General features: G+C 41.2%; 1 protein-coding gene across 1 annotated transcript in view; it reads right to left on the bottom strand.

Moving 5' to 3' along the window:
* CSMD1 (CUB and Sushi multiple domains 1) overlaps window positions 1–24,317 on the bottom strand; it is a 4,035,193-nt gene that overhangs the window by 1,127,513 nt on the left and 2,883,363 nt on the right.

Raw genomic sequence — 24,317 nt, 5'->3', positions numbered from 1 at the left:
TTTTTTTATCTATACATAAATGCATGCAATGACAATTTTATTTTTATAAACCAATTTTCAAATAGTTTACTATGTAAATTAATATAAACAGCAATAAAAAGTACACAAAATTATGTTATGTAATGAACTGTATTGATGCTGAGCATAGCTTCAGCATGCATAAGCTTATATATTTAGAAGATGACAAGAACTTTCTCAGGAAAATTAAAAGAATGATTGCACTATATTTCAAATGAAAACAAAAGTGATAGTACATCTTTAAGTTTGACACATATGTTTACTTGATGAATAGGTGATTTTTCTAAATGATGAATTTTGTATTTATATAGCTTAAATATTGTTTAGAAATGCAAATGTTTTCAATAAGACTTTTCCATGTCGGAACTGTGAATCTTTTGCTCTTTTTCCCCTTGTTCATCAAAATATTACCATGGGGTAAAACAAATGTTGTTGAAAACATTTTTACAAAGTTACCTCAAAAGCAAAGAGTCTTCCTTTTTATTCTATTTTCACACAAATGCTGTATCATAGATAGATTTGAAAATTGGGTTTCCTGTTTTTAAACCGATCCATGATACAGCATTTGTGTGAGTAAGTAGATGCATGGTATTTTATAAAGTGCATGGCAGAAGCAGCTAAGTTTACAAAATACTGCATAATTCTGCTCCAAAAGTACATACATATGTAAGAAAATGCATACTTTTTTTGTATATACATATACAAGTATATTTTACATGCAAAATAATTATGACACAGCATAAATAAACATCCAAAATTAAATGTGTAGGCTGGTATTTTGTAAAGTATGCACATATACCTTTTGGAAAATGCTTAATTATGCATGTACCTGGAATCACCAGTTTGCTGATACCTACACCAGTTCACCCACGTCTTCTTCAGTTAACCTAGACCCTGTAGTACTTCATCCTAGAAACATAGAAACATAAAAATGATGGCAGAAAAGGACCAAATGGTCCATCAAGTCTGCCCAGCAAGCTTATGGTAGTATCTCCTGTGCCATACAGGTTACCCCCATTCTTATCAGTTTCCTAAACTTTAAAAGTCAGGGCCCTTGTTGGTTACTGTTTGAATACATTTCCCTATTACTTCTTGCTATTAAAGCAGACATCAATGATGGAGTTTCGATGTATGTAAGCTTATTGGTTAAGGGTAATAATAACCGCAGTACCAGCAACTTACCCCTATGCATTCTTTTCTTCATTGCCATCCTTAAGTTTTTAGGGCTCTACAGTGTTTATCTCATGTTCCTTTGAATTTGTTCCCTATTTTCGTCTTCATCACCTCCCATGGAAGGGTATTCCAGGCATCCACCACCCTCTCCATGAAGAAATAACTGTTCCCCCACCAGTTTACCTAGACCCAGAACTCAAAAACTGCAGATAACAAAGTAGACTGATTTCACTTATCCCAGTAAATAAGCAGATATAACAGTAAATGAATAAGTTTGGCAATTTATCTATTACAAAATAATAACTATCGGGCATACTTTTAAACCCCGACAAAGAATGCCCCTAGAACACCCCATTTTTCCCTCAGTAAAATGTAATATGAAGCTGAAAATATATGTGTACTCTTAAAGGTGAATTTTTTAAGAGTTGCACATGCACACATTAGCAAATGTGCATGCAAATAGCACATATTCATGTAAATGTTATTTTATTAATCTCAAACACATGCGTGCAAGTAATAGTGTACAAATAAATTTGCTCATATAGAAAAAGGGTGAGTCGAGGCATTCCAGGGCAGGGCCAACATTTACTTGTATAAGTTGCTGTGACCTGTGCATATTTAGACCTATTTATCTGGCATAAGTGAAAATAAAATTCTTTATAGTCAGTGAGGGGTCAGGGTTAATTGAGGGAAGTTCAGGCTGAAGAACCAGGAGAGTTTTGCTGACTTAGAGATAGACTGGGTAAATTGGTGCCCTGTTTGGTAAAACTGATAATTTCCTTCACATGTGCATATAACATTTGATGATTTAGATGCGTAAAATCCACGTGCTAAGGAAAATAGGCACGTGAAATGTACATGTGTAAATGCTTAAAATTAGGAGCAGAAATAAATATAGGAGATATGCACCACTTATCCAGATAAATTTATGATGATTTATCCGGGCAAGTAGCAGCTTTGCTTCCATTTAACCAAATAATTCTCAAGAACCATTATTTATCTGGTTAAGAATGATAACTGGATAAGTGTTAAAACAATACTTATCTGGCTATGTTGAAAATATATGCTGCATATCTTTTAGATACGCAAACATGTTGGGTAAATTAAAGTGTATTTTATATAGTGTGCCTACATTTGTGTGCATGATATAAAATACAAGTGCATGTGCACTTGTGTCCTTATAGCCATATATATGGGTGTGTGCTAGTTTTTAAAGGTGTCCTCCCCATCAGGTGATTTTTAAAAGGATTTACAAGTGTAAATGTAACTACTATTGTAGCAATTTACAAAAGCCATTTACGCATGTAAAGTGCACTTACACAAGTAAATCCTATAAACTATTTAATGGTATATATTATAGCAATTTTCAAAAGCCCACTTACTCAAGTAAAACACATTTACTTGAGTAAAACCCAGTTTTACCCATGTAAATGCTTTTGAAAATCAGGGTCTATGTTCATAAAATATCATTTATACATATATATGTTACTTATACAAGTATATGCTATTTTTACACGTGTAACCTCTGAGAAAATTCACCTTTTAGGGAATATATAACTTACATTCAGCTGAACTACACTGTTAAATATAATTCCAGATTTGTGCCCATTTTACAATTATGTGTTGTCATATCTGCAACAAATACCTATTGCCACTAGATGTCAGAATTTATATTGCTAAAATAACGTTTACCAGATATATTATATGAAAATGTCATATGGGAAAACATGCAATTATATTAAACACAATTAACAACTTTCCATACATGTAAAACCTGCATTCAAATATTGCAGCACTGGAAAATTAACTTGTATTATGCTTCATAAAGAAACTGCAAAAATAAAATCAAGAACTTAAAAAGATTTGGAATACTTGTAATTAAAAACAATTAGACTTGAAATGCTATCATTTCTTTGAAATCTTGCATTAAATGACATGAATTATGGGAGTGTGCAAAACATTATTTTGTGTTTTCTTTCATTGGGGAGTGGTTGTCACTTGAATTTTGTTTTGTTGTGGAGTTGTTGTTTTTTTGGGGGGTATCATTTTTTAAATTTTAGCAAACAGTGCATGTTTTTTCTTGATAGTTTGCACTATTGACAAACAGTGCCCACTATTTAGAAATAGTGTAGACTAAAACAACAAAAAAGGAAAACAACATATTGTATTTTATTCTATTGTTTCTTTTTCAAAAACGATGTGAAACAACAGACAATGTTGTTGACATTGACTATGTCATTACAAATGAAAGTATAACCCTGTGGATTATTAAGCACCCTAATGATAAATGGATTACATGGATTTAAAGCAATTTTTCCTTCATTATATACATTACATTGCCATTGCATTTCACATTGCAGAAATCTCTCAAAGCTGTCATGACTGACCTCTGAATGCCTGGGGGGCCCAGAGTTTTGTGTATTGTCAGTCTGAATAAGCCACATGAATAATTGTTTTTGGTTACAAGTTTTTTTTATAACTGGCACTATATTTTCCTGTAGGTTTAAAAAGTATAAATGTAGAATTATTGATCTGTTTAAACTATAAGAATGAGACCCAGACTCCCAGAAAAAAAGACACCAGAGGAAATTCTGTCCAATGATGCTGTCCATAATTTGTCTGTGATGACTGGCAACCAATAGATGGAAATGCAAAAATCTATATAAATAAAAATGTTAAATAGTTTGTACGTCGTCGCTAATCTCGCCAACCGCTTAACTGAATGCGTTCAAATTTGCACACAACATTCACTTCCCATACGGGAAGGATCTTATACACTTACATTACATATAGGTCACACCTGTGACAGGTAATACAAGTTTAAAAATTGCTTACACAAAACAGTGACATCTGGTGGCCGTCAGCGCAAGCGCAACCTCTTACACCTTTCACACACACACTCACATACCACACCCCACCCCCACACAGGGCTATTGTCTTTCATTCACAGTCCCTCATAACACACAGAAATCCACACTCATCACACCACACCCCCCCACCCACCCACACGCCTGCCAATGTCACTTACTTCACCCACCCTCCCAAAACACACCAAAACACGGATTCCTGGCTGCTACATTGGGAAGCCATGCATTTCACACACCCTCCGAATTTAAATTAAAGTACCCTCTTCCACCCACCCACGCACTGCATTCCGATCACACACTACACCTGAAACAAGTCCGTGCTTCTCCACCGGCACCACAGGAACGGTCCGGGACACATCGCATTCAGTAGGGCTGTCGGATGCCAGCAACAAAAATGGCGCCGGTGAACCTTGCCCTTACTATGCTATACGGAGACAACAATGATGTCGGTACACCATGTGACATAGTATGGGCAAGAGCCCGTCGGCGCCATATCCTCAACGGACATTTGCCCTTACTAGGTCAGGAATCCTGATGCACCACTTTCACCGGTGAAGTTTTGCGACATGGCAGCCAGCGGAACAAACCCTAGCACACACCCTCGCCACCGGCTGGCAGTTTACACAGGTAGCCGGGGAGGAGCACGGTGGGGGACCGTTCTTATTTTCCGCCGCACATTTTTCACAGGGGGGGCCACTCATTCTCTACATCTCCCGAGAGGGGGGCTGTAGCGTGGGTTGCTCTATTTCACCGGGTTGGGGGGGGGGCAGGAAGGTGTGCTTGCATATTTAAACTATTCTTTGCTGGTGCTGTTCATTTGGGGTAAAAAAAACAAACAAACACAAACTGTAACCTTTACTGCTCTGTTCTGTTTTTTCAACTTAACCAGGCTCAGCCATAGCTGAATCGATTGCTTTCAAATTTGGACACAAGCTTCACCTCACATACGGCAAGGTTCTTCTACACTTACGTTACATATATGTCACACCGGGGGCTGGTAAAAAAGTTTTAAAATTTGGTTCCACAAAACAGCAACATCTGCTGGACGTAAGCGCAAGCTCTTACACCTTGCACAAACGCTCACACCCCACACACAAGTGACCAATGTTTGGGATACACACACCCTCCGACCAGACACAAATCCACCCTCGTCACACCCCCCGCACACATGCCAATTGTACTTACTTCACACGCCCTCCCAAAACACACAAAAACCCACAAAATTCCAGCATGCTACACCAGGAGGCCACTCACAAGCCACATGTTTGCTATTCCCACACCCTAAGAACTCACACAAAAACACCCTCCTCACCCCCCCACGCACATGACTTTTCTACTTACTGCCCACACCCTCCGAACGCACGCAAAATGGCAGAATAGTTCGGGCTGCTCCAGCGGGGGGGGGGGGGGGGGCAACAGCGCTCCGTGACACATCGCATACACTGCGGCCGTCAGCTGCCAGCAATCAAAATGGCACCGACGGCTCTGTCCCTTACTAGGACACTAGGGAATGCCAATGGCGGCAGTAGCCCATGTGACATGTGACATAGTGAGGGCGAGGGCCCGTCGATGCCATTTCTGGACTGGCAACCGGAGCGAGATGACCGCTCCCATTGCTCCACCCCACTGACAGAGTAAGTTCTAACAGCCGTCAGAGACAGTTTCAGTGCTGGCTGCCGAGGGCCAGGAGCCAATACTTCCATGCCGGAACGAACGCCCGCTCCACCGACTACCATTTTTGACAGGTATCGGCGGGCCTGCAGGGGGGGCGTGGGGATGTTATTGCGTCCATGTTCGGGGGGGGCAGGGGTCGGATATCCCCATTCTCTTTTCTTTCTTTTCCACTTAACCTTTATCTGCCACTGCAACGCGTGGCCGGGTACAGCTAGTATCTTTATAAGTAAATGCTAAGCATGAGGGTAGGTGGTATTTATGCAAAATATAAGGGGATAAAATTAATGCATTAAAGATTAAAAGTATTATTCTATCAGGAAGTAAGTTTTCATTACTTGGAGTCCATGTGTAGAATTACAGAACCTCCATTCTGCCTTTATTTTAAGAGTCATTGTGGGCCTCATTTTCCAATATTGCAGCAGTAACGCATGAGGGGGCGTGTCCTATGCAAATAAGGCATTTTTCGTGCAGTGGGGAAACATCGCCGCACGCGATGTTTTCGCCATTCGCGGAACTGGAGTCGCAAATCGCGAAAACATCGTGCACCGCGATGATTCATTGGTTGTTTTATCGTGGTGCACGATGTTTTCGCGAAAGTGTCCAGCCAGGAGTATCGCGGTCCACGATATTCCCAGCAGCCCGTTTCAGTATCCTGCAGGCTACATTCTCTACACCTAGCTTGTTGTTGCCCAGGTAGAGTGTCCATCAAGCTAGGTGGAGAGAACGTTGCCCAAATCTCCTCTTGGAGTGAGTTTCCTCACTCCGACGGCCAGCAAATCTTCACTAGAGACCACTGTTCTTTCCGTACGTCTCATGTGGAATGCGAAAGTGGCCCCCAACCCCTGACGCTCATACCTAATCCCCACCCTGAGTTAGTAGGTGGCCCTCCTATAGGGATTCAAATACCTGTCTAGGGCATAGGCATTATAGGAAGTCTGTCTCTCTCTCTCTCTCTCTCTCTCTCTCTCTCTCTCTCTCTCTCTCTCTCTCTCTCTCTCTCTCTCTCTCTCTCTCTCTCTCTCTCTGTAACTAGAAAATTAGATCAAGGGTGGACAACTGATATGGTTTATATTTGAAACTATCCTGCATAAGATGCTTATAAATAAAATGAGTGGTGAAATGGATTAGAAATTAATTGACAGACAACAATGGGCAGTAGTAAATGGAATTCACTCTGAAGACAGAAAGGTGATTAGTGGAGTGTCTCAGAGGTCGCTTCTGTTCAGTATCTTTGTAGAAGGGTTAAAAAGAAAAGCTTGTCTTTTTGCATGTGATACAAATATCTGCAACTGAGCAGACACACCTGGAGGGGTAGAAAGTGTGAGCTCTATTCTGTGAAAGCTTAAGGAGTAATCAAATATTGGCAACTAAGATTCAATGTGAAGAAGTACAGAGTCATGCATTTGGGATGAGGAAATCCAAAGGAGCTGTATGTGATGAGGTCAGAGGTGGATTGACCCATCGGGGGATCGGGCTTCCCCCGGTGGGCCGGTCTAGATGGTCACGTGGTCTCGACCACATGGCAAATCGTCTCTTGCAGCCTGCACTCAGCCCAGTGACCTCCATCAATTCAAGGTAGGTGGAGAAATTAAAATTGTGGCCGGAGGAGGCCGAAAAAAAGAAGACGGGCCGGCCCAGCGCCTCCCAGAAGCCCCTGCTGGAGACCAAGCGGCGGGGGCCAAAGAAATAAAAATCGTGGCCGGCAGAGGCCGAAGAAAAGAAGATGGGCCGGCGACTCCCAGATAGCCTCTGCGGGAGACCAAGCGGCAGGGGCTGAAGAAATAAAAATTGTGGCCGGCGGGGGCAAAAAAATGAAGATGGGTGCTGGCAAGGGCCAAAGAAGTGAACACCGGTGCTGCTAGCCGCTGCCGGAGACCAGCTGTTCAGCTGGGGGCCTTAGATCGGCAGAGTGCTTCTGTGTGTGTGTGTATGTGTGAAAGGAATGGCGCTTCTGGGTGGGGGTGTGTATATATGAGAAAGGAATGGTGCTTGTGTGTGTGTGAAAAAAGAATGGTGCTTCTGTGTGTGTGTGTGTGTGTGTGTGTGTGTGTGAGAAAGGAATGGTGCTTGTGTGTGTGTGTGTGTGAGAAAGGAATGGTGCTTCTGTGTGTGTGTTTGTGTGTGTGTGTGTGTGTGTGAGAAAGGAAAGGTGCTTCTGTGTGTGTGTGTGAGAGAGAAAGGAATGGTGCTTATGTGTGTGTGTGTGTGAGAAAGTAATGGTGCTTCTGTGTGTGTGTGTGAGAAAGGAATGGTGCTTGTGTGTGTGTGTGTGTGAGAAAGGAATAGTGCTTTTGTGTGTGTGAAAAAGGAATGGTGCTTCTGTGTGTGTGTGTGTGAGAAAGGAATGGTGCTTGTGTGTGTGTGTGTGTGTGTGAGAAAGGAATGGTGCTTCTGTGTGTGTGGTGTATATGTGAGTCAGGGAGGGTGCTTGTGTGAGTCAATGCGTGTGTGCGAGTGAGAGATGGAGCATGTTTTTGGCTGGCTTATGGCTGTGAGAGAGAGGGCATGTGTGTGATTGAGAGCTTGTAAGTGAAATAGAGAGAGCCTGTGTGTGATTGAAATCCTGTGTGTAAGTAAGGGGAGCGAGAGCATTGTGTGATTGAAATCCTCTGTGTAAGTAAGGGGAATGAGAGCATTGTGTGATTGAGAGAGACTGGCCAGAGAGGCGACGTGTGTATGTGTGAGACTGATCAGGGAGATGACTGGTGGTATGTGTGTGCTTGTGTGTATGAGAGAGAGATACTGGTTGGGGAGATGATTGGTGTGTGAGAGACAGAAACTGGTCTTGAGGGTGTGACTGGTGTGTGTGTGTGTGTGTGTGTGTGAGAGGACCATGAGGACAGCTTCAGCAGCTACTGCTGCTTCTGGTATGGCCTGCAAGGGAAAAAAGTAGGAGAACTGCTGGAGAGGGTAAGTAAAGGTGGCTTTTTAAGTTCATTTTTCTTGACTGACTACCATTTTAATTATTGGGTAGTATGTGATGTGTCTGCTGTTTGAAATATTTTATTGGTGTTTGGTAAAGGTTTCAAAATTTGCTTTAGTCTTTAATTATTGGATATTCTATTCATCAGCTGTTTTGAAATTATTTTATTAGTATGATTTTTAAATAATGATTCATGATTTATATATCTTGATTTTATTGTTTCTTGAAGAATGGTGACATTTTTATTTTTCCATTGTTGCACTGTATAGAGTCTGGCGTGATACATTTTACAGTTTAGTTTTTGTCTGCACATTTCTAGTTATACTTTATGTGGCTTTATTCTGTATTTGGTGAGAGTTTGTGTTCTGCATGCAAAGACTGAGATGAAGCATTCTTTTAGCATGTGGTCTCTCTGTAGGGCTCTGTAGTAGCTTGGCCTGTTCTGTTTTCCTGATAGGAGGTGTATTGATATTTTAGATTCTGGTGTAATATTTGTGGTATTCTTTTCATAGGTGGGATTGTTATTCTTTGAGTTTTGGCAAATAGTACTGTGTTGATATGGGAGGACCATGCCGAAATATAGGGGTGTGTACATATATATGTAAATTATATTGTATATGTAATTGGGTACCCATGGGCCAGTATGGAGAAAAGTCCCCCAGGCCACTATTTTCCCTCAATCCGCCCCTGGATGTGGTGCGAGAGACTATTAAGTATGAACTGAGAGACAAACTCAGGATGATTCTTCTGTCAGAAGATAGTGAAGTAATGTGACAAGTTGGTGACTAGGACCAGAGAGATGCTGGGCTGCATAGAGAGAGGCACAGCTAGCAGGAAAAAGGAGATGATAATGCCCTTGTACAGCTGATTAGTCAGGCTTCACCAGGAATACTGTGTTCAGCTCTAGAGACCATAATTATCTATTTAAAACAATTTATAACCCACGAGATCCAAGGTTCTCAATGGAGTACATAGTAAATATACATAATAAAACAAATAAAACAAAATCAGAACAGAACAAAAAAAATAAACAATACAGGTTCTTAGCAAATCCCAGAATAACACTGCACTTGCATAAGTAAAGCATGCCTTCATGGTAATCAAACCTAATAAATATTGCAAAACTTGTAAAAGGTCTAACAATGAAAATGGTAATCATTGCTGAAGAAAATTTGCCAGTATTAAGTGTGGCCTTGTGTCAAGATAGGAGCTATACAAACGTTAAAACATGTCTTTGTTAAAGATGATCTATTCAAAGATAAGGATAAACAAAAGTGCCCAAGTTCTAGCAGAGACAGTTAATACTATACAAAAATTCGAATGCCCAACTGCATATATGTTCTTAAATGATCTATAAAGCTCTCATGATAAGCACTTCTGGCTTTTGAGTTACATCTTTCAATTGCCTTATATCAAATCATAGAGCTAGTCCATTCACAACATAAACAAATGCTTTTGGATTGAGCCATATTTCTGAATGAAGTTTCTTGTAGATATCTAATCAGATAAGTGAATTTATTTGCAAATTTAAAAAAAATTTAAAAAAATCAAAGATAGAGATTGGTTTATGTTGTGAATATACTAGCCCTGTTTGATGTAAAGAAATTGAAGGCTGTAACTCAAAAGCTGGTAGTGCCTACAATGAGAGCTTTATAGATCATTTAAGAACTTATATGCAGTTTGGTAATAGAATTTGTGTATACTATTAAAAGGTAAAATATGTTATCAAACCAACTGTGACCAGTTATCAAGATCAGTTCAGCTTGAAAGCCAGCTCAAGCAAATAAGTTTTTGTTTTTATAGTGGTAGAACAAGTCATATCAAGCAAGTGCTCTGGTAAAGTGTTCCAACAGAGAGGGCCAGTAACAGAAAAAGCTCTGTCATGTGTTTTCTTTAAATGAGAAACTTGGAAGGAAAGGACCTCAAACAGGCCATATTGTGCAGACCTGAGGGCACTCATGGACTTGTAAATTTGTACCATCATACTGACCCATGGTGACAAAGAGTAATTTAATTACTTGTTTATTAAGAATGTTATTTTATATTTAACCAATTGAGGGAAAATAGGGTTGGTGAGATATAAACTTGCATCCTAGTTCGTGTCAAAATTTGTGCTGTGGAATTCTGCACTATGGGGCGGATTTTAAAAGGGTTACACTCATAAACGGGGATCGTGCACCAGCATTTGACTGGCGCGCGCAACCTACGTCTGCCTGAAGGCAGGTGCAACTTTAAAAACAAAGGTCAGGGGGGGTTCAAGTAGGGCTGGGGGGCGGGTTAGGTAGGGGAAGGGAGGGAAAAGTGGGGGTGGCAGAAGGAAAGTTCCCTCCGAGGCCGCTCCGATTTCCGAGTGGCCTCAGAGGGAACAGGGAAAGCCACCGGGGCTCCCCTAGGTCTCGGTGCGCAAGATGCACAAGTGTGCACCCCCTTGCGTGCGCCGACCCCAGATTTTATAACATGCGCGTGGCTGAACGCAAATGTTATAAAATCAGGCATAGATTTGTGCGCGCCGGGTCCCGCGCACAAATCTACGCCCGCGCGTACCTCTTAAAATCCAGCCCTTTCTGTAGTGCACTAAGATGACACAGGAAACTGAAGAAAGTCAGAGTTACAGTAATCTAGTCTAGTAATGATCAATGCCTGGAGAGCTATACAAAAGTCACATGGACCCAGCACACAATGTAATTTATAAAGCATCTATAGTCTAAAAAAGGCAGCCTTAACTACAGCCATAATGTGGGTGTGCACAGTTAACTAAGTATCTATGATAACATCCAGATTTCATACTTGTAAGACAAATGATATAGAAAGGCTTTCAAATGTAAAACTAGATGGGGTGTCATGGGTTGGACAATGACTCAAAATAATTATATTGGTCTTAATGATATTTAATGATAATTTATTTGAATGTAGCCAGCATTTAAAAGCAGACAAATTAAAATTAGGACAAAAGTGACAGACCAAAAAAGACACAGGCACAAAAAACTGGATGTCTTCAGCATATAGGGGCAGATTTTTAATATTACACGCGTGGGGTACATTTGTGCGTGCTGCTACCCAGTGCACACAAATGTACACCCGATTTTATAACGTGCATGTTGCCGCGCACATGTTATAACATCCGGGGTCGGCGCGCGCAAGGGGGTGCACATTTGTGCACCTTGCGTGCGCCGAGCCCTAGGGGAGGCCCGATGGCTTTCCCCGTTCCCTCCAAGGCCGCTCCGAAATCGGAGCGGCCTTGGAGGGAACATTTTTTTGGTCCCCCTCCCACCTTTCCCTCCCTTCCCCTATCTAACCTACCCCCCAGCCCTACCTAAATCCCCCCTACCTTATTTTGTTGAATTACGCCTGCCTCTGGCAGGCATAACTTGCACGTGCCAGCTTGCCATCCCTCTTAACAGGTTGCTGTGCAGGAGGATTCTGGCCTGCCTCCATACCACCCCCAAACCGCCCCCGAACCTCTGCTGCACCCCCGGCTATGCCCCCGGACCGCCCATTTTTTAAAGCCCCGGGACATACGCGCATCCCGAGGCTTGCGTGCGCTGCCGAGCCTATACAAAATAGGCTCAACGCACGCAGGGGTAGGTTTTCGGGGGTTACACATGTAACCCTTTGAAAATCTACCCCATAGCTTGTAGTTAATATCTAGGCCAGTGAACAACTACCACAATGGAGACATATAGATGCTGAACAGGGCAGCAGTTATTGCTAACCCCTGAGGAATTCCAGAAGTAATAGTTTGCAGGAGGAAACCAAGGAACCAATCCTCACTTGCTGTACACACCCAGTCAAGTAAGAATCAAACCAGTGTAGCACAGTACCAGAGATGCCAATTTGAGACCTCGATTCATTATTTTGTGATAAATCCTGCAAAAATAATGGCTGCAATAAAAAATTGGCAGGGTTAGTGTAATTTTCCTGGACTGCTTCACATAGGTATTTTACTGCACCCGCAATATTTTCACAATGCAAGCTGAGAAGTGGATGGACGGGTTTCTATTACATTTTGGGGCTGCTGGGGTGGGGGAGAGAGAGAAAGAGAGAGAGCACCTCTATAGAGGCACACCAAAAAGTTAACTATTTATACCACTGTAAGAGGTGGCACTAGTAACTCGGGGTGAGGTTTGAGGGGTGAGTTGGGCTTTTGGGGGCAGTTTAACATTCACAGTCATATGTATGAACAGCACAGTTACCATCAGTGAAGATTTAATGTGAATAGGACTGATAAAAGGTGAAAGAAGAGTAGATTTGTTCCATGATCTCTCTACCTAGCTTGATTGCAGCTAGGTAGACAGTACATCAAGCAAGGTAGGGAGAACATGATATCTACTCTTCTTTCACCTTTTATCACATCAAATCTTCACTGATGACGTGTGCTGTTCATACGTATGACTGTGCTTGAAAAATTGCCCCCTAAACCCCAACTCACCCCATAAACCTCACCCTGAGTTCATAATGGGCCCTCTTACAGTGATATAAAGAGTTAAAAAATCAGTGGGCCTCCATAGATGCTCTCGCTATCCCCCTCTCCCTCCCTCACTTGAAACACAATAAATCACATTTTAGCTATTGCATGCATAACACTTATGTAACGTTATTCCATGCAATGTTAAACAGCCTTCATTTCCATTTACTCTGCCCAAACTCCTCCCACTTGGATAGATTTTTCAAATTTGCATATGCATTTCATGATGCAAAATTCATCACATGCATTATGGCATTAGCATGGGTGTTAAGACCTTAATGCCCGCAATAAAGCCCTAACACAATTTGATAAATTAACCCCTCAATTAAGTAAGACAACAGTATAGAATGGTCCAACATGTCAAATAAAGCAGGAATATCAAAGAGCACCTAAACATAACTAGTGCCACTATTGACCCCCCACCAAACAATATCTGAGCTAGAAAGAAGCAGGGTATCTATGCTGTGAAGCTTGCAAAAACCAACTTGGCAATGGTAAAATCAAATGATCACTGAGAAAATCAATTAACTAATTCAGGACAATTATCTCAAGAAATTTGACCAAAAATAGAAATGAAGAGATCAGATGATATTTTATTAACAACAGCGAATGATCAAGTGAATTCTTTTTCAGCACAGATCTTATTGATGTCTGCTTTAAGTTGATGGTACAGTTATTTTTATTATTAACTTTTATTGTATTTATTAAACACTAGATACAAAAGCTCTAAACAATGTACAATAATACATTTAAAAAAAATAAAAACATATAAAATATGAAGCAATAAAACAATAAAACAATAAAATAGAATATATATTAAGCAAATAAAATATACATTAAAATCTAACAATAAAATCTGAAAAAAACAAGACAAGAACTGGATAATCACAAGAGTAGCTCAAGGAAAAAAATGCAGAAGGATTTCCTAAATATAATCATTAAAAGTCTGTTTTAAAAAAGTATGTTTTCAGTAATACTTTAAATGCTTTGATTCAATTTGTAAGGTGCAGCTCTATTGGAAGCAAATTCAACAAAGTATGTTCAGCTACTGAGGAGGCACAGTCTCTTGTATAAGCCAAGTGTTCCAGACTCAAATGAAAGGTCTACAATTTTAACAAGAAAAGCACTAAGGTTGATATGCAGTGTCTTTAAGAAAGCCATAGGATATACGTTAAGAGGGCAAAGATGAGCTGTTCATTTTAGCTATGAATAATGAAACCTACTCAGATGAAACAGGAGAAAAGATCATCCGTTTTTACTCTTTGGTCCTAAAAGTTATGGTCACCCCAGAAGGAAAGCTACTTTTTTGGTTGGGAAACAATTTCAGCAAAAAATTGCACCACTTCATTAAAAAGGGATAATAGATAGGTTAGAAGTGATCCAGAGAGAAGCAACCAAATTATGCAAGGCCTAGACCAAAAACCATATGAGATGGGAGCAAAGGAGCTAAATATCTATACCCTACAGGAGAGAAGAGACGAGGGGGGAGGGAAGAGGAAAGATACAGACCTTTAAATATCTGAAAGGTGGTAATAATGTACAATAAAGAAGCTTTTTCCAGTGGAAAGGAAGTTGTACAACTAGGAGTCTTGATATGAAGCTCCAAGAGGGCTAGACTTAGGATCAACATCAATAAATATTTCTTTTAAGGAAAGGGTGATGGATGCCTGAAATACCCTCCTGGAAGAGGTGGTGAAGACAAGAATGGTAACAGAATTCAAACAGAAATGGGATGAACACAGAGGTTCTCCAGAGGATGGAAATGAAAAACAGGATTAACCCATAGCAAATTTTGTGAAACTTTTCTGCATGGAAATAATCTGTACAACAGTTACAACCAGCCAGTGGTTCAATCATGGGATTCATCTGAACATATCTTTCAGTTAACAAATGGTACTTGCCAGGTTCTTATGACCTGGGTTGGCGACAGTTGGAAACAGGATTCTGGGCTTGATGGACCCTTGGTCTGACTCAGTATGATATGTTCTTATGGGTTGGAAGGTCTGGACATTACCTTCTTTTACACCTGGAATGGGACCTCATTATCATTAAGGTAACCTGCACAGAAACATATAAACATAGACAATGACAGAAGAAGAGGACCAACCGGTCCATCCAGTCTGCCCAGCAAGCTTAGGTTAGCATCTGCCATGTAGCATCTGCCGTGACATATAGTTAACCCCCATATTCCCTCAAATTCCACCGATGAAGTCAGCATTAAGTAAAAGAGCTCTCTCCACAGCTGGGCCTAAACTCTGGAACTCTCTCCCATCAGAGCTCAGATCACTGCAATGCTCCACTACATTTAAAAAAAGACTCAAGACTTGGTTATTCAACCAAGCTTTCCCATAACATCAACCTGCGAAATATCCCTGCCAATAACCCCTCAGTGGTAACACGCTAGAGAACTATATAGATCTTCTCTAGAAATCACATGATCTTTGGCAGTCTATTATCTTTGACAGTCTATTATCTTTGGCAGTCTATTATCTTCGGCAGTCTATTATCAAAACCCAACCTCTAGCCTATATTAGGCACCGCTCATGTTAATTATGTTATTACCCCCATATATCTTAATTATGTTATTACCCCCATATATCTTAATCCAAGTTAATTCGACCTGTTCATTGTAAGACATTTACTTGTCATTGTTGTTATTGTTTAAAATGTAAACCGAATTGATCAATAATTTTGTTATTGGAAAGTCGGTATAGAAAAATGCTAAATAAATAAATAAATAAATATTTAGTTTCCCAAAACCTTCAACGTCAGGACCCATGCTTGTTGCTGTCTGAGTCCAATTTCCCATTCCCTCTTGCCATTGAACCAGAGAGCAACGGAGTTTCATCAGAAGTATCAGCCTTATTGGTTAAGGGTAGTAACCGCCACACCAGCAAGTTACCCCCATGCACTCTTTTCTTCATTTTTATCCTCTAAACTTTAGGGATCTACAGTGTTTATCCCATGCCCCTTTGAAATCTTTCACTGATTTAGTCTTCACCACCTCCTTCAGAAGGGCATTCCAGGCATCCACCTCCCTCTCTGTGAAGAAATATTTCCAGATGTTGGTTCTGAGTTTTTCTCCCTGGAGTTTCATTACATGACCCCAGTTCTATTGATTTCTTTAGAATGTAAAAAGGTTTGTCGATTGTGCATCATCATATCCTTTCAGGTATCTGAAGACCTGTATCATATCCACCTACACCTCCTCTCTTCCAGGGTATACATATTTAAGAAATTAAATCTTTTCTCATAAGTCAATTCCTGGAGAACCCCAACCATTTTTTTCACCTTTCTCTGGACCGCTTCTATCCTGTCTCAATCCCTTTTCAGATACAGTCTCCAGAACTGAACACAAAACTCCAGGTGAGGCCTCACCAATGACCTGTATAAGGGGATTATCACCTCATTTTTCTTATTGGTTATTCCTCTCTCTATACAACCCAGCATTCTTCTGGCTTTAGCTATCGCCTTGTCACATTGCTTTGCCATCTTCAGATCGCTAGATATTATCACTCCAAGGTTTGTCTCCTGCTCCGTGCACAACAGCCCTTCATCCCATCACATACAGCTCTTTTTGATTACCACACCCCAGATGCATGACTCTGTACTTCTTGGCATTTAACAAGGGGACATTACATTAAACTATCAACAGATTTAAAACAAATAGTAGAAAGTACTTTTTCATACAATGCATAATCAAGCTGTAGAATCTATTCAATTTATTCAGATAAACTAAATTAGATATATGTAGTTTTCCATTTTTGAGGCATATAAATATGATTTTTAAAATCTATCAGGAAAAACACTAATGTGCTGTGAAGCATTTACAACATATCACAATGTATTGTCCCAACCAGTTACTCTATCTTTAACAGTCATCTTCAGCAGCTATTTTCCAGGTGTTAATATTAAGTTCAGTACCAAAGAAGCTAGTACTTCATTACCAATAACCTTCTAGATTGCTACATTCTTTGTTGTGGCTCCCGGCCATGGTAGGCCACGGCCGGTCCCCTCTACCTCCTCCGAAGCGCAGCAGGTTTTTTCCTGGCCGGCGCGGCATGCTCCGCTCTGGAGTCATCCATCTGTGGGCCTCCCACGCGGCTCTGGACACCACCATCCTCCTTCCTGCAGGCCTCTCCCTAGGCGCACACAAGGTCCCGCAGCAGGAAACTTTGGCCCAGCCCCGATTGATGACGTCGGGACTGAGGGGTATTTAAACCATGCCTCAGCCCTTAGTTCTTTGCCTTGACAACAGGTCCACCTCCTCAGCGTGATAGTTGCTGTTCCTGGTTCCTGACGTATCCAAGTTCCTGTCTCCTGTTCCTGATCCTGTCCTTGGTTCCTGAGTCCTGTTCCAGTGGTTTCAGTTCCTGCACTCCTATCTATTCCAGTGTTCCTGTCTCCATACCTCTCCTCATCCTTCAGTTCCTGTGCTCCTCTCCTCGGCTTGATTTCCTGGTTCTGACTTTGGCTTGCCTCCTAGTCTCTGCTCGTCTGCTGCCTGTCTTGACCCTTGGCCTGGTTCCTCATCTTGCTTGTCTGCTGCCTGGCCCTGATCTTCAGTTTAGACTCTCATTTTGCTTCTTTGCTGCCAGCCATGACCTGGACTCCTGACTCCGTCTCTACCAGCCACTGCTCCAGTCTCCGTTGAGGCGACCCGCACCTAAGTGCTGCCAGCTCCGGCACCCAAGGGCTCAACCTGAGGGGAATGAGGGCTGGTATAGATGAAGCTCCAGCTGGGTCGTTCTCATATGCACTGCCAGCTGACAATGAGGGCCATTGGGAGCCGCCCCTCAGTGGTAGTGCCAACTCCCATCCCAGTCCAAGGGTCCACAGTCCCAACATTCTTCACAGCAAGCACTTTTTGAAGTGCCATCATATTCAAATGTAAGATTGGTGGGAACAACATGTAGTATCTTACAGTGTTTTGCACCCCTTTTGTGCAACCTTTCACCACTGGAGTTATGAGTGGAACCCAATTATATGATGTTCTTGAAAAAGTAAAGGCTTGGCTAATCAAAAGTACCTTTAGATGATTATTAGCATGGGGTGGGACTATCGGAATGTTTTATGGGTTAAGTTATTGACGTGCTGTGTATTAAATTGTATTGTATTTCTTAAAACTGTTTTAATTATTTTATCATATATTGTAATAGACCGTTAACTACCTTAAGGCTTGGATTAAATGTAGAAAATCAAGAATAAATAAGCAAACAAACAGATAAACAAATAAATAAAATAAGAGTCAATATAGGTAATATTCAATGTATTTCACTGCTCCCCTTCTCCTGCAGCTGCCTCAGGGTAAAGATCATGTCGATGATTGATTGCTCAAGCTTGAATGCCAGGACTCAGGATAGACTATCACCAGGGATCTAAAGCAAATTTAGGGCAACATAAGCAAAGACTTTTTCAGTCATGCTTAAGAGGGAGTTATCATGATAACTGTTACTATCGGTTCTATCATAAGTTAATTGATATAGTGGCTTGGTTCCACAAAGTGCTCACTAATGAAAGTGTCATCTTGGTCTTCTCTGTGGTGATTTATCTTCTGTCTACTTGAGTTATTTCTTGCTTTTAATGTCTAGCTTGCCTCATTAATGTAGCATGCTTCCTCACATTTTCTGTACTGAATATATACTACATTAGAAGAGAAGCATGAATAGGATCCCCCTATGTTCACTGTCTTTCCCATGTAGGTGACTATGCGGTCCTGTGACATGTGCTGGCAAATGTGACATGGCAATATGGTATACTGTAGATATGTATGTCATTTTCCTCTTTCTGAATTTAGTATCCATTATCTCTTGAGGAATCATGCATTCCTTTCAATATAGACAGATAATCTTATGAAGGTGTCCAAGCAACATAGCTTTTGAATATTTGATGACTTCTGATTGAATTCCCTACTTTCCAGAGCCTTCCCATTTGCTAAACCATCAATGATCTTGCTGAGCTCATTTTCTATTAGCTTGTTATTCGGCTCCCTCAATAAAGGCGAATATTCTCAGGAATGATGGCCTAATTTGAAACAGTATTTTCTCTGTAGAGTTCTAAATAAGATTCCCCCATCGTCCATTTGTTTTAATTGCTAATTGATGATGTCTCTTGTGGTTGACTTCAGATAAGCTAACTTATTCTGTGTTGGTCCAATTGCCTTTATAATGCCTTCATGCATGCCCCTAATGCTACTTATGTGTCAGGTTACTACTCCTAAAATACAGTCCTTGGGCAGGCTGAGCCTTGCTTGTGAGCACTCAGGCTTGGCAAGGCATGGGCTGAGAAACAGGTAGAAGGAGGCCCAGATCTTAGAACTTGCAGTTAACTAGAACTGGACCTGGGAACTAGATCCAGAGTTTGGCTGCAGGCCCAGAAATTAAATTATCAAGCTGGTTACTAGATTCTAGAAGCAAAGCTGGAACTACAGATTAGGAGCCAGAATCAGGTCACCAGAGTGGGTTAACCAGCTGAAGCAGAACTAATATGAACTATAATAATAAGAAATACAGGATGGAATTGAAAGACTAGAACGAAGAGATTGATGTGAAAGGTTAGAACCAAAGGACTGAAGCAAGGAATCTTGGTAAAAAGATTCTATGTGTAGAGAGTATGATAGCAATAGAGTGAGTCAGCTTTCGGATTGTTGTGTACACATTTCAGTTTATCCACAATCCTTTTTGATTTACCCCAACCAATTCTTGTTAACATTTGTACTTGGTGTCTTTCTGAAGCAGCCTTTTTCTCCAATGCCTCTGATTCTTGATCCCAGAAGCTCTGGAGTGGAGAATTCTGTTTTGAACATTGGGGCTAATTTCAATCTGAGTCTCCATCAAGGATTGGCCATAATAGTTCCACCCCATCCCCAAGGGATACATTCTGGACTACTAGGCCTGATTTATAGGGGGTATTTATGGTAGAACATATATATAGCTTTGCTGGGCCATGGCCATTCTATTTGATTTATGCCCTTCTGGCTCTGTGGCCTCCAGAATTGTACACAGTCTCAGTATATCAAATGAGGTCTCATCAGAGATTTATAAAGAGGCAATATCACATTATTTTTCCTGCTGGCTATTAATCCCTGTATGTTTACAAGTATCCTTGTGGCTTTTGCTTCACTTTGTCTGGTCACCGTAAGGTCATCAGATATGATAACACCCGGGCAGATACCACTTTAGTTTTGTGCACAGAACTATGCTGTACAGTTCCTTTGAGTTTTTGCAAACCAAATGTATGACCCTGCATTTTTTAGCATTACATATTAAATGCCAGACTCAAGACCATTCCTCTATGTTTATTATATCTGTCCATTTTTAACACAACTTCCAGGGTGTCTCCCCCTTCAGATTTTGCTATTATCTGCTAAAAGGTAAACCTTTCCCGGTAGAACATCTACAATACTGCTAGTGAAAATGTTGAGCAGAACCAGATTAAAAACTGATTCATCTAGTGTACCACTAGTAATTTCTCTTTCATTGAAGTGAACTCCATTTCCCACTACTCTTTGGCACCTTCCACTCAACCAGTTTCAAACCCAGTCACTTTAGGGCTGATACTGAGGGTGCTCAGTTTATTTAAAAATAGCCTATGTAGAACCTTGACATAGGCTTTGCTGAAATCCAAGTATACTACATCTATGCCCTCCCTGGATCTAACTCTCTGGTCACCAAGTTCAAGAAATTGATTAGATTCATCTGACAAGATATACATCTGGTAAAATCATATTGCCTCAGGTCCTGTAATCCAGGGGTACCAAAACTCAGTCCTTTAAGGCCACAACAAAATCAGGATTTTGGAAATTCAACAATAAATATTCATGGCATCTATTTGCATCCAATGGAGGCAGTGCATACATATAGATGTCATGCATATTCATTATGGATATCCTGAAAATCTGATTGGGTAGTGGCCCGCAAGGACCATGCTTAGGGACCATGCTGTAATCCATTGGATTCCAGAAACTATGCTCTCTTTGGGGTAGATCTTTAAAAAATACGCGATCGCATACTTTTGTTCTCGCACCGGGCGCGAACAAAAGTACGCTGGATTTTATAAGATACGCTCGTAGCCGCGCGTATTTATATAATCCGGGGTCGGCTCTCGCAAGGGGGTGCACATTTGTGCTACCTGTGCATGCCGAGCCCAGCGCGTGCTGCCTGTTCCCTCCGAGACCGCTCCGATTTCGGAGCGGCCTCGGAGGGAACTTTCCTTCGCCCTCCCCCCACCTTCCCCTCCCTTCCCCTACCTAACCCACCCCCCCCGGCCCTATCTAAACCCCCCCTAACTTTGCGCGCGCCGGCCGGCAGCCCCGCTCCGTCCTCCAGTCCCGGGGGCTGGTCCGGAGGCCTCGACCATGCCCCCGGGCCAGTGCCACGCCCCCGGGCCCACCCTCGAAATGCCACGGTCGCCCCCGAAACGCCGCGTCGTTTCGGGAACGCCCCCGGACACGCCCCCTCCCGCCCCTTTTCGAAATCCCCGGGACTTATGCGCGCCGGCGGCCTATGCAAAATAGGTACGCCGGCGCGCGCAGGCCTTTTAAAATCCGCCCCTTTAGTTTTAGCTGTGATTTATTAGTTTATTCACCACTGAAGTCAGAATAATGAGTCTGTAGTTCTCAGTTCTTTTTTTCTACTTTTGTGAAGAGTTACTATCTCTGACTGTCTTCAGTTCTCTAAAACCACTATTGACTCTATAGAAGCACTGACAATGTCAGACAGCAGAACTGCCAAAACTTCCTTAAGCTCCTTCAATGTATGACATCTGGCCCAATTGCTAGGCCAACACAGTCTTCTGAAAATTGACTGAGGTCTATTTCATTTCTATTTCCTGTTGTGGCAGTTTTCCATGGTCCTATCCTAAGTTCTTCCTCAGTGAACATGGAATATATATATATATATATATATATATATATATATATATATATATAATTTATTTATTTATTTTTTTGGCAAATCCACTTTTGCACTTCTTCTTGTCACTACTACACTAAAAATTGTCTTACCTCTCCTTTTACTACATTAGATCATTTTTCTTCCATTTGCACCTTCGTTCACCTGATTACTTTCCAAGCTTCCCTTAGATTTCCAATTATTATGCACCACAAACCCTTCTTCTTACCTTATAAACTCTACAGTTTTGTTGATTTAATATTATTTTCTATATATAGTTTCTTATCCTGTCCTTCCTGAATAGGTTATATCCCAGTCATGGTTCTGTGTTTACCATAGTTCTGTGACTGCCACTATTTCTAAGTCATGCTATTTTATAAACATCAAAAGTGCATGTGTATTATCAGTTTCATATGCACATTTACCTGCACAAAAAAAGGGGGGTCTAGGTGTGTTCTTGGGTGAGGATAAAAGTTTCACATATAAATTGCTGATATTCACATAACTTTATACCTGCCAATTAATATTTATCATATAAGAAAATGGCTCTAGCCAGTCCTGAGACCTCAATATCCTTGGATGTATGCCATCTGGCCCAATTACTTTATTTACTTTTAGTTTTGCAAATCCTTAGCAACACAGTCTTCTGAAAATTGATTGATGTCTACTTCACTTCCATTTCTATTTGTGGCAGTTTTGACAGATGCATTTAGGTGTACTTTTGAGTGTCCAGTTTTTTGTTTCAGCTTGGACCCGCCCAAATAAGCCATCTGGTGAAACATGGCTGTGTCGGGGGATGGAATATGTACACCTCTAAATATGGAGTAAAGCTTGAATGTCTCTCTCTATATATTTGAAGTGACGCTAATGAAGTCTAGTTGTTGATTTAAAAAATTATTTCGAAGCACCGATTGCAAAGATAAGCAGAATAAAATAAAAATATTTTTTCTTTAATCATTTCTCTTGGAATGTTTATATCTTTTCCTCATACTACTTTTGTTTTGGATCTTACCTTTAAATGTAAGGTTATTATTTAAAAAGGTGTGCATTCGTTTTTCACGAATTAGACAATTTCAACGAAATTGTCTAATTTGTCCTGGTTAGAGAAAAATGAAAAACAAATGCAATTATTCCGAAAATTCAGAAAAATTCATTTTTTGGGTTAGCATGCACTAACCCAAAAATCGGCATCCCCTGAAAAAAAAAGCCCGAACCGCGGGAAAAATGAAATTTCTGCAGCAGGCCAAAAACAAAGCCTGAACCGAAATGCAGCATTGCTGCACATCTCTAGTATTTATCTACTCATATTTTTTAGCTTTGGTTTAGTCCTGAGACTGCATCATTTTAATATCAAAATATATGCTGGTCTCAGAGCTGACCTCTGCCATTTCCATGCAGATGGCCAGGGGCAGGAGGTGAGCAAGCATCCTTCCTGCTCCTCTGGTCCCCCATGTATGTGGTAAATGGGGATCAGGGTATTTCCTAGCACCCACTTACCCCCATCTTTTGGGGGAGGATTTGATGTTCTAGTTGGTCAGCCCTGGGGAGGGCTCCAGTTCGGGTCCCAGGTTTGCATCCTGGAAGGGCCTGAGGAAGTCCTGGGATAGCCCTGGAAGCCCATGGGAAGTCTCTAGTCTGCCCCTGAGGGTTTTTTTCTCTAATTTATCAAAACAAAACAGAAGTACATCAATAAAAGTTTGATCATTTTTCTTTTTATTCATTTTGAAAATGTTATGAAATGAAATAGAAAATATTGTTCATATTTCCTATTCCATTTTAAATAAATGCATATCCCTACTATCCAGGTAAATAGCAGTTAAATCACCTTAATCGACTTTATAAAAATTGTAAAATTCTCCTCACTCAAAGCAGCTACAAGTAGCTGGATTGAGGAGAGGCATTCCAGGAGCTGTGTTTTGGGCAGGATGAGAATATAACAATTGTGGACCATATTTTCAAATTTGCAAGTATGGGCCAGGATTCATCATTCTATGTGGAATGATGAACTCTGTACCACAGGGGGGCAGGGGGCGATCGGGCGATAGCCTGCAGCCAGTCGCACCATGGCGGTATGGTTTTGCCTGCCGCGGTGCGGCCGGCTGCAGGCTATCTCGGGGAATAGTACCACCTTTTAAGGTGTTCTAAACATTATCGCCGGCAGCGGTGCCATCGCCAATTATCATAATTCCCTCCTTAACTCCACCCCAACTCCTCCCTTCCCCCTAATTTAAATCTTACTGCCACAATAAGGCCCTTATCTCGTGCGATAAGGCCCTAACACACGTGATAAGGGCCTATCACGGCTT

Source organism: Rhinatrema bivittatum, chromosome 3 (assembly GCF_901001135.1).
Source record: "Rhinatrema bivittatum chromosome 3, aRhiBiv1.1, whole genome shotgun sequence".
In the NCBI taxonomy this organism is placed as follows: domain Eukaryota; kingdom Metazoa; phylum Chordata; class Amphibia; order Gymnophiona; family Rhinatrematidae; genus Rhinatrema; species Rhinatrema bivittatum.
Note: the sequence above shows the minus strand (reverse complement) of the source record. Positions and strands in the feature narration are given on the sequence as shown.